This window comes from Palaemon carinicauda, chromosome 19 (assembly GCF_036898095.1).
Source record: "Palaemon carinicauda isolate YSFRI2023 chromosome 19, ASM3689809v2, whole genome shotgun sequence".
In the NCBI taxonomy this organism is placed as follows: domain Eukaryota; kingdom Metazoa; phylum Arthropoda; class Malacostraca; order Decapoda; family Palaemonidae; genus Palaemon; species Palaemon carinicauda.
The window spans coordinates 34,112,537-34,130,036 of record NC_090743.1 but is presented as its reverse complement, the minus strand read 5'-3'; the positions used below and the strand labels follow the sequence as shown (position 1 = coordinate 34,130,036).

The 17,500-nt window shown below is 31.9% G+C and overlaps 1 long non-coding RNA gene across 1 annotated transcript in view; it reads right to left on the bottom strand.

Annotated features, from left to right (window-relative positions):
* The window catches only part of LOC137658192 (uncharacterized), a 386,472-nt gene that overhangs the window by 216,441 nt on the left and 152,531 nt on the right, over window positions 1-17,500 (bottom strand). The window contains exon 3 of the long non-coding RNA XR_011047278.1: window positions 12,729-12,795. This is a non-coding gene — a long non-coding RNA (uncharacterized lncRNA). The remainder of the gene's footprint in view (window positions 1-12,728; window positions 12,796-17,500) is intronic.

Below are 17,500 nucleotides of genomic sequence, written 5' to 3'. Positions count from 1 at the left end.
TGACGTACTTAAATTAACGTTTTTATCAAACTTCGATTCTGTTATTATTACATAAATTACGTATAAGCATAAGATGATAATAATAATAATAATAATAATAATAATAATAATAATAACAATAATAATAATAATAAAAACAACATAAACAATATTAATAATGATAAAAATAATAATAATAACAATAATAATAACAACAGCAACATCATCAACAATAATAATAATAATAATAATGATAACAATATTAACAATAATAATAATAATAATAATAATAATAATAATAATAATAATAATAATGTTTAATGTTTTACTTAGTTCCTTTGATTATATATTTCACATATATAGCACTTGGCACGTGGGTGGATAACTATCAGATTCCACGCATTAATAGTTAATTCCACCTTTGTATGTGTATCATGCCAATTTTTGCATATAATAATTTTATATTAGAGAACAAAATATCAAACGATTGGTACTTTCTAGCTGATAAAACAATTTTAACGAGTCGATCTGTATGAAAATATAGATACATTTTCTATCCAATAAAACTATTTCATCCAATCAACTATTTTCTAATTCGAACCTGACAATTCTGTACAAAATCCATTCAATTTGATGAAAAATTGTTGAAGGATTTATCTGCCTACAGGAACAAATATTCAAGACTGTATATATATATATATATATATATATATATATATATATATATATATATATATATATATATATATGTGTGTGTGTGTGTGTGTGTGTGTGTGTGCGCGCGCGCATAGTGTAAGCCTATTTGATAAAAATTGGCGCATGTAACCATCCTCAATGGGAGATATTTTTTTTTTTTTTTTGCACACGTTAAATTACTTCCAAATAGGATTTCCATGTTATTAAGTCGATATATATATACATACATACACATTCACACACACACACATATATATATATATATATATATATATAATAATATATATATATATATATATATATATATATACATATACAGTACACACACATATACATATATACTATATATATGCATGTATGTATATATGTATGTGTGTATATATACATACATACATACATATATATATATAGATACATATATATATACATATATATACACATACACACATACATATATACTGTATATACTGTATATATCCATGTATGTATGTATGTGTATATATATACATATATATATATAATATACATATATATATATTAATATACATATATATATATATATATATATATATATATATATATATATATAAATATATATATATATATATATATATATATATATATATATATATATATATATATATTATATACATACATATATATATATATATATATATATATATATATATATATATATATATATATATATTTATACATATATAAACATAAATATATATATAATATATTAATATAAATTAATATTTTCTAACCACTATCAGGAATATATATAATTATTTACTACCCAATAATATATCTGCATGCAATTAATATACCTGTGAAGATATCGGTAATACGTCCCTCTTGAAACATGACATCCCTTCAATCTGATAAAAATCCTTTATTGGATATTTTTTTTTAATCTGTTCAGTAATTATCTACTTCCTCAAAATATAATATACCTATGAAGATATCAGTAATACTTCTTTATCAAAACATGGCACCCCTTCTAACTGATAAAAGAACTCTCTTCTCTCAGATAAATTAAATATTTTAATATACATCAAGAAGATACAGTATATAGTTTATATTTGAAAGAACTTTTAATATTGTTATTGTTCTTAAAACATTTTATTTTAATTGTTAATAATTTCTATATAGTTTATCTATTTCCTCATTTCCTATCCTCACTGGGCTATTTTTCATTGCTGGAGCCCTTGGGCTTATAGCATCCTAATTTTTCAACTAGGGTTGTAGCTTAGCTAATAATAATAATGCTGTACAGTAATTAACTATTTCCTAATAACATATAACTATAAAGATACCATCAATAGTTCTTTATCAAAACATGAAATCCCTTCTACCTGATAAAAGAATGCCTTTCAACCTATCTAATAGACTATCTATTTCTGCTCTATCAATCAACTCAAAGAACCATTGACTCGACCAGACTCGGCTATTAATTAACGCAATGTTTGCATAGGTAACGAGACCCAGATATATCGTATCTGAATACACCAGGCTTCTTTTCCCGAGCGCATTGCTTTCCTTTAAATAAACCAATATCCTAGAATTGAGTCCGCCTTCATTACATAGTTAACCGAAGGACTCTTAAACAAATGGAAATCAGTATTTACCAGGTAATATTCATGACAATAATGTTCGGTTTCAAACCACCCATCCCCCCCCCCAAGAAAATATAAGCTTCCTACGGTTTGTTGCAAGATATCATTTGATAAATGTTTGGGATGACGTTACTGGACTATTAATTATTTGCTAATTTCCGACTGCTAAATGCCCAACGGAAAAATAAGTTTCTATGAATTAAATTGTAAATCCCTTAAAGATGAAAAAAAAAAAAAAAAATAGATTATTGGAGTATATGACCTGTTCTCATCTCTTACAATCATAATTATTCTCTTTAAAAGCAGAAATTTCATTTTCTTAAACGTCATGTTTTCCAGAACTCTCTCTCTCTCTCTCTCTCTCTCCTCTCTCCTCTCTCTCTCTCTCTACAAGTTAAAGAGAGAAGAATTTAGACAGCGTTGTATAATACCAAGACACAGAGAATGGATCAAAAGCAAAGAGCAAAAATAACTCGAACTAAGAACCAGCCTTACTTAAGTTAGTCTCTTTACCGTTTACCCAAGGTCCTTTAAATATACTCGGACTATCAATGGAAGGTCTCTGCCGTTGTCTTTAAGGGGGAGCCAAACCAAAGTTAGGTAAAAAACAATAGGTAACAAAAAAGGATTTGATATTTTTAAATTTTCGTGGATCATGTTAAATATGATTCCAAATATTGTGTCGACGTGATATAGTGAAATAACAGCTGTGACGTCATATATAAAATGTATAAAAAAAAGTTCTGAAATATCCTAATAGCTTTATTATTTGTGCTAGAGACACGAAATTTGCCATGAATGTACTTAAAACATAAAAAAAAAATATCAGTACTTTTTTGTTATTTCCCAAAATAAAATGAATTATGCTTACAAGATGCTTCCCAGAATGATGTCACAGAAAGCTGGGATTTTTTAATCTGATTCCAAATGACACGGTCAATTTTCTGTTTGCCACCCGCCCCCACACAAAAAAAAATATATATTACTGTATATATCTACGATTAATATCAACATCCATGAGAAGTTTCAATTAAATATGTGACAAACTTGATTTTTTTAATGAATAATATAAGTACAAAAAAAAATAGTTTTTTTGGCTACGGACGTTTAAAGTTAGGAAATACTTGTGATATACTTATTTATTTCATGAAACTTTTAATTTTCCTGCATAAAACTCTTCAACATATAATGATACTGCGGACAGCTAATCAATCATTTTGAAAAATATCAACTAATTATGGGCTCTAACTTACAACGAGGTTACTCCTATGCACCACTGCAATTTTCGTCTTGATTTAATTTTGCACCTTTGCCGGAAAAATTGCTTCACTGCTGAGGTGTCCTCAAAGCATCAAATCATTGGAGAGGGTTTGTTTTTAATCCAGTAGTGGGTGCCTTCCCTTTCCCACACCTCCCCAAAACACAAATGACACTATGGAAGTGGTGCCATTCCGAGACCGAAGTCTTTCCCTCTTCAGCAATAGTACGTTCTTCTTCCTGAAATTTCCTTATTTTTTTTTTGTTTGTGCCTCTTCATTTATTGCTTTCTTTTCTTATAGCATCACAAATTCATTTTAATCACGTTTTTTTTTTTCGTAAATTCTCTTGTTCCATGCATAACTTCCCTGTGGCTGTCTGAACTTGCCGGAATCCATGATTAAATTTTACCACTGCACAGTATATGCCAAAAAGACACAAAAACTGCCCAAAGAAACCGTAAATAACAGATAACTTCTGGAGCGAAACTAAAACAACCGTCTCTCAAGGGAATCGAGATGCTACTAGTTTCCCTGGCTGTGATAGGTTATTGTATGGTGGACTTTGGTCAATTAGTGGTTGTACGAAGAGCAAAAAAATTGTCAGAAACCACCAGATATATAAGACATAATGACATAACCAGCAATTCTAGAAAAAAATTAAATCTTTATTACGAGGTGCATACATTCGAAAGCGTCACGCCCACTCTTTAAAGGATTACAATTGTCTCTTTAAACAACTCTACAATCTATTATAAGCGCTCAAATAGATTTTCCATACTATTTTTTAATATTAAAAGATTGTAAATATTAAGTTTTTCATGTTTTCTGGGTTTAGTGCCCCCCTTGAGTAACCATTAAATATATGAAAATATTCAGTCTTTTGTTCTTTAAGTATAGGAATTGTTGCTGAGATTTCATAAAATCTGAAATACAACAATATCTTTTCAGGTATCTGAAAAGGATGAGGATAGATGTGCATAAGCCATAAAGCGAGGTCTCAAAAGGACAGCCCAAGATTTGTTGGGAAATGAAGGATTTCACTGGGTTTCTTTCACTGTTGGAAGCTTACTTTGGCTTTTAACATTAAGCATTTACAATAAGGATTATAGCTTGGTTAATAATAATAATAATAATAATAATAATAATAATAATAATAATAATAATAATAATAATAATTATACAAAAATGAATAAACAATAAGGATACAAATAACTTAGTCCTAAAGAATTTTCTTTACACAATAACGAAAGGTCACAAATTATCTTTATTTGAAAAGTAAATTTCAGCGTCATCACTATAGTCCCCGGTTTTAAATAAACTGAACAAATTAGACCATGCTTCCAGTTAACATCGTCTACGCATTTGCAAGCATACACACGTTCTTCGTTTTATCTTCTTTAGGAAACTAAAATATCAAATACCCATATTAATGGTCTTTTTGTTATTACTATGCATCCAAACACAGCAAAAACTGGGAGGCATGGCTGTTGGAAGTTAATAAACATGACAGAGATCAAGTAAGTCTACCTCTAGTCAAGTCAAACCTTGGCCACCGTCTCCGAAAATGCTATGATTATTTTGAAACTTTGATATATGGTCTGCCATACGGAAAATATGTACTTGAAGTACAAAAAATATAAATATCTATACCTTAAGAAATATTTTTGGAAAGGTATCCTTGCATCGTGTTACTCCCTATACCTGTCAGAGTCAGTGCTGTCAGGGGAGACATCTCGTAGTGTGACGTCATGGGTATTTTCGCTTGCTGATGAGCCGACCTCTCCGAGTACATTTTCTATGACCATAAAAGTGCCTGGTTGGTTACTAGCCCTATACTTTGTTGGTGCGCATAGTCATTATTTGTTGGACTTTGATCGAAATACTGGAATGATCACTTGGTACTCATAGTACATGCTCATCACGCTGTATATATTTATATATATATATATATATATATATATACATATATATACATATATATACATATATATATATATATATATATATGTATGTATGTATGTATAAATAAATTCATATGTATAAAGAGAGAACAATAATATGAAGGAAGGTTCAGAGAACACATAACTATACAGACAGACAAACAGTGAGAGAGAGAGAGAGAGGAGAGAGAGAGAGAGAGAAAATCATAATTTTATGATTAATACTATTTCCATATATATATATATATATATATATATACTGATATAAGATGAGAACGAGAGCAAAAATCAAGAGATAATACTTAACGTGAACAATTACAACCGTACATATAAACCAGTCGCAAATAGGCAACGGAGAGAGTCATCAAAACATCAAGATATTTTTATAGTCACAAAATGCATTTCAAGGTGCTATTCCTGCGAACCTATTTATTGCAGGGTATAACATTTAGAATAAATTTCGTCCTAAACAACTGAAAAAGCACAAACAAAAAATTAAATAGGTATGATTTTTAGCCTGATAAATGCAAGAAAATCCCTAGAAATACTTTAAAGGTGCTTGACTCTGCTTGGTTATTGTGAAAGCCATTATGCTAAATTTCGAAAATGTTTCCATTCTATTTACTCTGTACTCTGCAAAAGGAGAGAGAGAGAGAGAGAGAGAGAGAGAGAGAGAGAGAGAGAGATAATAAAATTTTTAGCATGACTTGGAATCTTGAAATATAAGAGAGAGAGAGAGAGAGAGAGAGAGAGAGAGAGAGAGAGAGAATGCAATTTTCAGTGTGACTTTGAATCTTGAAATATGCAGAGAGAGAGAGAGAGAGAGAGAGAGAGAGAGAGAGAGAGAGAGAGAATAAATTTTTTAGCATGACTTGGAATCTTGAAATATGAGAGAGAGAGAGAGAGAGAGAGAGAGAGAGAGAGAGAGAATGCAATTTTCAGCGTGATTTTGAATCTTGAAATATGCAGAGAGAGAGAGAGAGAGAGAGAGAGAGAGAGAGAGAGAGAGAGAGAGAGAGTTTCCTATGATGACTATGAGTACCGAAATATGCAAATGTGGAGAGGGAGCAGGTTAGAGACGAGAAGCAAAATAGACAGACAAACAAAACAGAGAAAACACAAACTATATTGAAGACAACTCCGAAAGCAGAAAATATGCAAATGGAAACTCATGACAATTTTCTTTCCATGCTCTATGCTGATATGCTTTTAATACGCATACACCAGAGTCTTCAGTGAACCTTTCTGCTTCCCGCAAAAAATACGCGGAAAAGATTTCGCGCCTCTATTTTCGCGCGATAATGACTGTGTCACACCGCTGGAATGAAATTCTCTCTGCCTGCCCTCGCACTGCTCCAGGTATTGTCGATGTATTATTAAAGGGGCGTGTCGCCAAAGCCACTTCCTACTGCAGAGGTTTCCTCCTCCAGACTTCAAGAGAAACAAGGACGATCTGCGTTCTGGCTCCCAGCTGACAATGTCGCTTCAATTATTATTTTTTGGGTGAATTTCGATTTAAGTGTTTTTCATTTTATCTGAATTGAGAATTTTGTTTCCATCGATTTTTACTTTTTCTTTGGGTGAATTTCACTTTTGCTGGTTTTCATTTTATTTCAATATTGAAATTTGTTTCCATGGTATAGACTTGCTGTCTTCAATTTTTTTTTTTTTCATCAATTATAATTGCTATAACATTTCTTGCGACGAAGTTTGCTTAGATTTTGGTAAGTTTATTTTTGGTTTTCTTTTCAATATTAACTTCCTTTTAGTTTCATCTAAATAAATAACATTAAACATTTGGAGCTTCTGAGTCATAAGCCGTCATTTCTGCATTTCATATTATTTGTCTTTAGATTCCTGTTAAATTCAAAAGTAAACTCGTACTTCAATTAACTACCATGCCATAATTGTTTGGATCACAGTTACAAGACGGAAAGCATACACACACTTATATATATATATATATATATATACATATATAAATATATATATATATATATATATATACATATATATATATATATATATATGTGTGTGTGTGTGTTTGTACAAAAAACATACACATATATTTATATATAGATAGATAGATATATAAAGATAAAAAATCATGTATATATATATGTATATATACATATATATACTTTATATATATATATATATATATATATATTTATATATATATATATATATATATATATATATTTATATATATACATATACACACAACAAACATACACATACATTTATGTATATATAGATAGATGGAAATATAAAATGATAAAAAATCACACACACACACACACACATATATATATATATATATATATATAAATGGTGTACTCGTGCGCGTGCTACTCTGACCATCGTTAATATCCTGAAAAACGTTTGGCAATGAACATAAATGAATTAATTATTACATTTAATTAGTTAATTAAATAACATAATTATCCCCCTTAGTCAGTTATCATTTTAAAAAAGTGAGCTTAATATTACTGACATCTGATGTAACCGGTTCTATTTATGGCTTCAAGTGAGAGTGAGCTTTTTCCTGCTTGAAAAGTCGGACTTGTTAAAAATACATACAAGAGGGTATGCACACATACGCATGTCATGTATAATAAAATACTTGTTTTTGCATGGTAAACACTTTTTGTATTCTCGTGCTGTATTTGCTCAAAATGGAGCAAACTATTCACTTATTATATTGCTATAAAGAAACGGCATTGAACATCTATCATCATAAGAATAACACTGAATCTTTGTAATAAATGCTTAAGACAGAAATATATATGTTGAAATGAACGTCTCTTATCAACAACAGATGGAGAAAAACTATCACAAAGAACACGTCTCGAAAAAAAAAACTGCTGAGTTTACTAGAAAACTAAATAAGCAACACAAAGAGAAAATCTTACCAAAAAAAACATATATCAATAATAGGAAATATATACCGTGGGAAAATTCTTTGTTAATAGTAGGAGATATATCTTCATAGAAATAAACCGTTAATGAAAGCAGGAAACATAACTAGTGAAAGGAGCAGTTCCAATGGCTAATAGAAGGAGGAAACTATTGTAAAGAACGCTCCTTTTTCATAAACATTGAGAGAATATCGCGGAGGATAATTACAAAATAGGTATTACAATTAACTTGTTCTTTCCAAGGTAATGCCATCTTCGAGTATAAAGAAAAACAAGATGTGGAAACCTTTTGGAAAGAACGGTTCTGATCAACAACAGGCCGAGAGACATCTATCATTAAGAATAAAAGCTCTTACAAGCAACAGAAGATGAATATATTCCTATGAACACTTAATTTAACAACGAATTAGAGAAATTGAAAAAGTCTAGTGCAGTTACGACGGAGAGAGAGAGAGAGAGAGAGAGAGAGAGAGAGAGAGAGAGAGAGAGAGTGTGTGTGTTACAAGTTTTTTAGAGGTGTCAAATTCTTTTGGTCCATCCACGGAAACACAGTAGGTGAATAACATTGCAAAAGACAAGTGCAGTTACGAGAGAGGAGAGAGAGAGAGAGAGAGAGAGTGAGAGAGAGAGAGAGAGTGTTACAAGATTTTTAGAGGTGTCAAAGACTTTTAGTCCATCCAAGGAAACACAGTAGGTGAATAACATTGCAAAAGACAAGTGCAGTTAAGAGAGAGAGAGAGAGAGAGAGAGGAGAGAGAGAGAGAGAGAGATCCCGCAAAGAACAATTCTACATCAACAGTAAGAGTGATATGAACGGCAGAAAACTAAATTTTATCTAATAGTGAACAAGAAATTTCCGTTTCTCATTTCCATCACGCCAAGTTGCAAGTTTCCGCGTCCGTATCCTTTGGATGATCAATAATGAGACATTTCATCAGTTTTCTGCCCCGTCATCAATGCCGTCAATACGACCTGTCTCTTTTCGAGGGGATTTATGACCTAAATTAAAACATCAATGGATCTGGGTATTGGGGTTTGCCGTAGAGCGGGAATGATAAACGAGACGGGGTTTCGTGAAATATGGCGACTATCATTAAACCCCTTCCCCCCTCCCAATGACTTTCGTCCGTTAAGAAGGATTTATTGATGCGTATATCTATTTAGGGAAATTATTTATGGGGAAATAGATTGGTAGTTAATCAAGCTATTTATCACTGATAAATTAGACATTTCTAAAGGTAATTACTTTTATGCAGCTAATTGGCTTCAAGCATGAGACCTTGGGAAGAATAATCTATGCAATTTTTTATGGAAATCGTTAAAGAGTTCTTACGTCATCGGAGATGCTTCAAGGCAGAAAATGGATTCAAATTGGATTTAATTCTTATTACTTTGAAATAGAAAAAATACGGTGTTGATACAGGGGGGGGGGGAGAGGAGAGAGAGAGAGAGAGAGGGAGAGAGAGAGAGAGAGAGAGAGAGAGAGAGAAATTCCATATTAGAAAGGGGAGTGAGATTAAAAAATTCTGGATATAAATTTCATGAGAAAATCTGGATAAAAATTACATATGAGAGAGAGAGAGAGAGAGAGAGAGAGAGAGAGAGGAGTGAGAGAGAGAATCCAGATATAAATTCCCTACGAGAGAGAGAGAGAGAGAGAGAGATGAGAGAGGGGGGGGGGGGGGTTGGGGGGGCCCACACTGCTAACCCAGAATATGAATTCAATCAGAAACGTCCTTCCTGCAAAAATGGTAATATTTATTTTCGGCGACAAAATTTCTTTTTGAAACACGAATAAAAAACTATTCCTGTCTGGCACTCCATGTTGGCGTTTAGTCGACACCCTTACTGTCCTCGTCTGAGAGTTTTCTCGCCACATGTTTCACCCTCCGGCGCAAAATAAACTAGGGAGAAAAAAAATTAGGGTTCCTTTTTCCCTAAGCGCCAAATTAAATAGGCATTTGCCATGATTGCGTGGCAAATGGCGGGTGAAATTGTCGTTCCCCTGCTTCGCTGGTGTACTGTGATGAGCTTTTTCCCACTTTTTCCTTCACTTTTTCTTTCGCTTTTTCACACTTTTCCTTCATTTTTCCCTCTTCTTTTTTCCTGTTTATTCTCCTAATGGAGAAAACATCCGAGTATCACTTCAGCGCCCCCCGGGTTTTTTTTTTTTTTATGTAGGGTCTCTTAGTGCCATAAACAATTCCTTTTTTTCGGTTTTCATACGCTCCTTGCATAAAATGAGAGAGAGAGAGAGAGAGAGAGAGAGAGAGAGAGAGAGAGAGAATCTAATAAAATCAATACTTATTATAATTAATACTATTTCCATGGAAAATCAAGAGAGAGAGAGAGAGAGAGAGAGAGAGAGAGAGAGAGAGAGAATCTAATGATACCATACTTTTATAATCAATATTAATACTATTTAAATAGAATATCTAAATATCTTTTCTTACTTATAAGCAATTTATATCTATAAATTAATGAAAATTATCCTTCTCTCCTCATCCTCTACAAGATGTTCAAATCAAATCTTTGAGGAGCATGTCTCGAATACCCTTGCCTTTTTCACCTTAGTCAACTAACTACCAGGAAACCTCATGTTAAGGTCATTCTTTATTCCCACCACCCCCCGGACAGATTTAGAGGTTCCCACTAATCTATACAATTGGAACAAGGACTATACTTCCCGTATATTTAATTGTCAGTGATATATCACTGTGTAGAATTAAAAAACGTAAGCAGCTATTCATCTAAACCATTACAATATATTATATCAACGAAAAGAAAAGTACAGAAAAATAAAAATATATAAATCCCAAATTCGAAATTGAAAATAAAGTCTCATAAAGAATAATAATTAAGGAACAGTTTAGAATTAGATAAAATAGAATTCACCAGTTCTTAACAAATCCTTATCATTCTCCCTTCAACACATCAGAGTTGGACAAATAAGTGTTAGTTTTTTCATCGGAGAAACGATATCGAACCGTTGTTTTTATTTTTCAAACTGGGTGTACATGACCCGTCAAATATGAGAGCTAAATATTTTGATATATATGCACACGCACACATATTCACCCTTCCCCTTTCCTAACTACAATTCCACTCACCAGCGTATCACTACTCCTTCTCCCGCTAACCTGACCGGATGGATATATATATATATATATATATATATGTATACATATATATATTATTATATATATATTCTATATAATATATGTATGTATATATATATATATATGTATGTATATAAAATGAAAATATAAAAACATAGGCGCACACATATATATATGTATACATACATATATATATATATATATATATATAAAATATATATATATATATTATTCTTAATTGCTAAGCTACAACCCTAGTTGGAAAAGCAGAATGTTATAAGCCCAGGGGCTACAACAGGGAAAATGGCCCAGTAAGGAAAGGAAACAAGGAAAAAATAAATATTTTAAGAATAATATTAAAATATGTATCTCCTATGTAAACTATAAAAACTTAAACAAAACATGAGGAAGAGAAATTAGATAGAATAGTGTGTCCGAGTGTTCCCTCAAGCAAGAGAACTCTAACACAAGATAGTGGAAGACCATGGTACAGAGGCTATATGGCACTACCCAAGACTAAAGAACAATGGTTTGATTTTGGAGTGTCCTTCCCCTAGATGAGCTGCTTACCATGGCTAGAGAGTCTCTTTTACCCTTACCAAGAGGAAAGTAGCCACTGAACAATTACAGTGCAGTAGTTAACCCTTTTGGTGAAGAAGAATTGTTTGGTAATCTTAATGTTGTCAGGTGTATGAGGAAAGATGAGAATCTGTAAAGAATATGCCAGACTATTCGGTGTATGTGTAGGCAAAGAGAGTGAATCGTAACCAGAGAGAAGGATCCAATGTAGTGCTGTCTGGCTAGTCAAAGGACCCCATAACTCTCTAGCAGTAATATCTCAACGGGTGGCTGGTGCCCTATAAAAAAGAGAGAGAGAGAGAGAGAGAGAGAGAGAGAGAGAGAGAGAGAGAGAGCACTTGCTCTTCATTATATAGGTGAGATTACTTTATCAAAAGTTACGCAAAGGTCATAAATCGAAATGCATTTAAATAACACAAATTATAATATAAGAAAAAGTAAAAGAAAATTGAATTCTCACATAACACTTACGTCTTACAAGAGCCAGCAATTACACTCGGATAATTCAATGGTATAACACGCGCTAATCCTGGCTGAGCAGGCACTTACTGCATATTAACCTCGGAAATAAAATGCCTAGACTAACAACTAAAATTAAATGCTTTAGAATTACCTTGAGGCTGAACGAACGGCTTATGGCAGCAATGTTTCTCTCGAAGCAGATTTGCAATAAGACATACCTGAAAGAAAAATCAATTAACAATTTATGATTGAACTATGGATTAAAACAATAAAAAACTGCTAAGAAAAATATCTGGTGTTAAAAGTGGATAAATAAAGAAATACATGAATAAATAGAATTTTCCTTTATATAAAAAAAATATACATTTCACTTTCTATAAAATATATACGTATAACTTTCATACGAAATACACATTGCATTCTTTATCCAAAAAAATATGCATTTTTTTATATAAAAAAATCCACTTCACTTTATACATATACATATACATATACATATACATATACATATACATATACATATACATATACATATACATATACATATACATATACATATACATATACATATACATATACATATACATATACATATACATATACATATACATATACATACACATACACATACACATACACATACACATATATATATATATATTATATATATATATATATATATATATATATATATATATATATATATATAATATATATATATATATATACTATATATATATATATATATTATATATATATATATATATATATATATATATATATATATATAGATTTTCATATAAATATATACACTTCACTTTTCCTTTAAATATATATCTCACTATTTAGAAAAAAAAACGTGCGCGTTTGAAGAAAATTGAAAATTACAAAGTACATACTACTTATGCAAATGTATTCATGTTTGGTAATAATACCACAAGAATCACTTTCACCCAAAAGCCTTCAATACCGACGACCCTCTTTTCGTTTAACTTTCCATACTCCGAACCATAATATTTTTTCCCCCAACATCGCGATTGGTAGATAGGATCCTTTTCAGAAATGTCCCTCGCTGAAATAAAACCCGTTTTTGATCTCTTTACAAGCGTCTATCCCTGCTAAATTGTTTAATAGCTTCGCTCCCCTCATTCGCTTCGCCATTTGCATATTTAAATGGGAAGAAATGGCAAAGATATGTTTGCTAAAGACATTTAAGGGGAATGGTTTCTTGACCCCTCACGTGATATTTTTTGCCCGGAAGAAAATTGTATTTTTTTCTATATTCGCGAATTTGCCGGGGAAATATATATATTTTTTTTATTTCTGCGAATGAAAGTTATGGGGTAGTTTGTTAGCATACCCTACGACTTTTTTTTTATTTTGAGTTTTATGAATCATAACTTTTTTTTTCCAAAGGGGAAGATACAATTGGTATATTAAACGTTATTTGCCTTGTCTGAAATGTGTTTTTTCGCTTATAAAATCTTGTGCATTTATATATTAAAACACACATACATATATGTATATATATATATATATATATATATATATATATATATATATATATGTGTGTGTGTGTGTGTGTGTGTGTGTGTGTGTGATTCAGCCGTTTCTCCTAACAAGGATGGCTCCACAAAAAAACTACAGTAACTGTCACATTCATCCTTTCACTTGGAAGATCATGGATGAACCCTCTGTGCAGTGGAAATTCCACAACAGTAGTCATTCCATTCACATACAGAAGATGCTCATCGACTTCCCGTTAAATTCCTTATACACTCTCCCTATCGAACACTTTCCAGTCCTTATATTTATCCTCCATTCTAGAACTTATTAACTATATATTCTCCCTAAAATACTCTTGACATATTCTTTCACCTGAACATATATTTTTACTAGTTCTACTGAATTATCTCCAGATCTTACTTAATCAGTGATTCCAACCTAACATAGACTACGTTGACAATTAATCTCAAAAGCTTTAACCTTCTTTTTTAATTAACAATCATCATCTACACTTTATCTAAATAAAAGGAGATTTGGTTAAAAATTCACATCAGGCCTTCCACTTTGGCTTCAACAGAAAGGTAATTTTTCTTTACCTCCGCCAACGAAGTTGGAAGGAGCTTATATTTTCGACCCTGTTTGTGTGTTTGTTCTTATGTGTGTTTGTTTCTTTGTGAGCGACTTCCTGACCACATTTTTAATCATAGAGTAATGAAACTTGCAGGTATTAAGTGTTATGTAAAAAGCTTGAAATTATTAAATTTTGGAAGGTTAAGGACAAGGTCAAGCAAAATGTCAAATTCACGTAATCAGCCATTAGTTGAATGTCGTCACAGAGACTTCAAACTTGATTCATATTTGAGTGCATGAAAATTCACGCCAATTAATACATGTTCAGTTCATAGGTCAATGTCAAGGTCGAGCAAAAGGTCGAGAAATAGGCTACCGCGGCGGTCTACGCTCTACTTAGTGCCCCTCTAGTTACCAATGTTTTGCACACATCCTGGAACATTCCTTATTTCACCTTTTCATTGTCTCTTCTTTATTCTCTTCTTCTTAACCTACATCACTATTAACCTACAATCTTTGATTATCTTAATAAATAATTATTTCTCCAGTTTGATTCTAATTTACCCATTTATACGGATTTATTGTCATGGCTACCCGGTCAATTACGTTTTCAGCTCTATACTGCAGCGTCCGAATTACAATTACATCAATTTAATTTGCGTTTCCATTCTTTAGTTTAATTACGTGCTAAAAGTTCTCAAAACTCTTAAAAGTTACCCTAAACCTTTCCATTAACATATCATTCAACTCTATCAATATTTTAATTTCTACATTCAACTAATCTTCAAAATATCCACTAATTCCACCGAAGACTGTTTATTTTATTCTGATACACTAAGGTTTTCAAAGTTTGCTTATACATTTTCTTCCCAAATATACAATTTCGGTCCATGGTTTCTTGTAATATCACTTCAACCCATTATTCCTTATCCTTTATTAAAAATAATGTTCTCGCTCCACTGCTTAGTTTTCATTTCCTCACCCTATGCTCCTAAAACCACTAACTCCCCCTGCTGACTCCGTGACCTCATACTAGGATTTAAATATACATGGTGTGCAATAGTTATTGGAAAGGTGGAACTTCGTCAATCAAGAGGGGAGAGTATGCGCAAGTTACGGGTAAATGGAAGAGTGTAAACTGCTAGTATTGCGGAAGCTTCCAACATGTGAAAAAGCTTCAAATTATTCAACAGTTCAAGCATAAGAATGGCAACAATTACAATCACATACTTCCGAGAGGCACCTGTTGTGGTGGCCGATATGGTATCGTCCCTGACTGATGAACGCCTGACTGGGGTTCAAGTCCCACTCAACCTCGTTAGTGTCTTTGGTCGCTGAAACCTCACCATCCTTGAGAGCTAATGATGGAGGGGAGAGCCTATAGGTCTATCTGCTGAGTCATCAGCAGTCATTTCCTGTCCCTCCTTCGTCCAAGCTTGGGTGGAGAGGGGCTATGGCACTGATCATATGTGTATATGGTAAGTCTCTAGTGCATTATCCTGCTTGATAGGGCAATGTAACTGTCCCTTGCCTCTTCCTTTCATGAGAGGTTTTTAAACCTTTAAAATGAAGATTAAAAACATAAACTGATAGAAAAAAAACGGAAACACTCCGAAGCACCCAAATCTACGTCGGTTATGAGCCCAAAAATTATGGGTGTGGGAAGCACCTCCCATACATCACTCCCCAATATGGAAGTTGGTATGCAAAGTTTCCCAAACTTCTGACACGGGGGAAAAGGGTTCAGCACGATCCAAAATCGATTTGTGATGATACTAAACGGTCGGGGGGCTGGATGTACCAGATTAGAACTTCCTATTGGAAAACCTCAAACTTTTATGCTTCATGTTAGGGTGAAGTACGTTTATGTTTTGATAATTTTACCGTTGCTCCCATTATCAAAGAAATTTTTTTTTTTTTTTTTAAATATGACTTTAAATTGTGCCTGTAAATACACGATTATCTTTCGCTCGTGTGTCTTATTGGATTTTTGGAAGTATAAATTTTAGGGACAAAAAATTGTGTTACATTATATTCTATTATAGGATTTGTGGAAATGTAAATTTATGTTACATTTTAATATGATTTGTGTAACAAACGTTAACATGACAGGATCAAGAACTAAAATAATCTTGAATTTATGAACATTTCTTTTGCTTCTTGATCACAACAATTAGATTGAATTTTCACAAAATATCCATCCTAAGCAAATTATATATATAAAAAAATCTAAAAGAATCTAGAAACACATTTTCGTCTCATGAAACTTAACAATATGAATCATAATGACATTATCCGAAATAAAATATTCTTCTAAGAGTCGCAGGCCGGACATTCTACGAAACTAGGTTTTAAACAACATTTAAAGGTATTTGAATCGGTAGAACTTCCAAAGTTCAAACTTGCAGCAAATGTTTTTATGTTGAACAGGCTGACATAAGTCTTTTTATAGTTTATATAAAGATATCTGTTTTGATAATGCTATTTAAAAAAAATGTTGTTCATTTATTTCTCATATCGTTTATTTATTTCCTTGTTTCCTTTCCTCACTGGGCTATTTTTCCCTGTTGGAGCCGTTGGGCTTATAATATCTTGCTTTTCCAACTAGGCTTATAGCTTAGCTAATAATAATAATAATAATAATAATAATAATAATAATAATAATAATAATAATAATATGTTGTTGTTGTTATTGTAATTAAATTAACGAAGATCATAAGTTTTTTCGGCTTTTTGCTTCAAGGCAAACATGAAATATTTTTCTGATTCATATTAGATAAACTTTCATACTTGGTTAATGTTTGAAAGTTTTTCCAACTAAATGAAGGAGCATTAACATCGGTCATT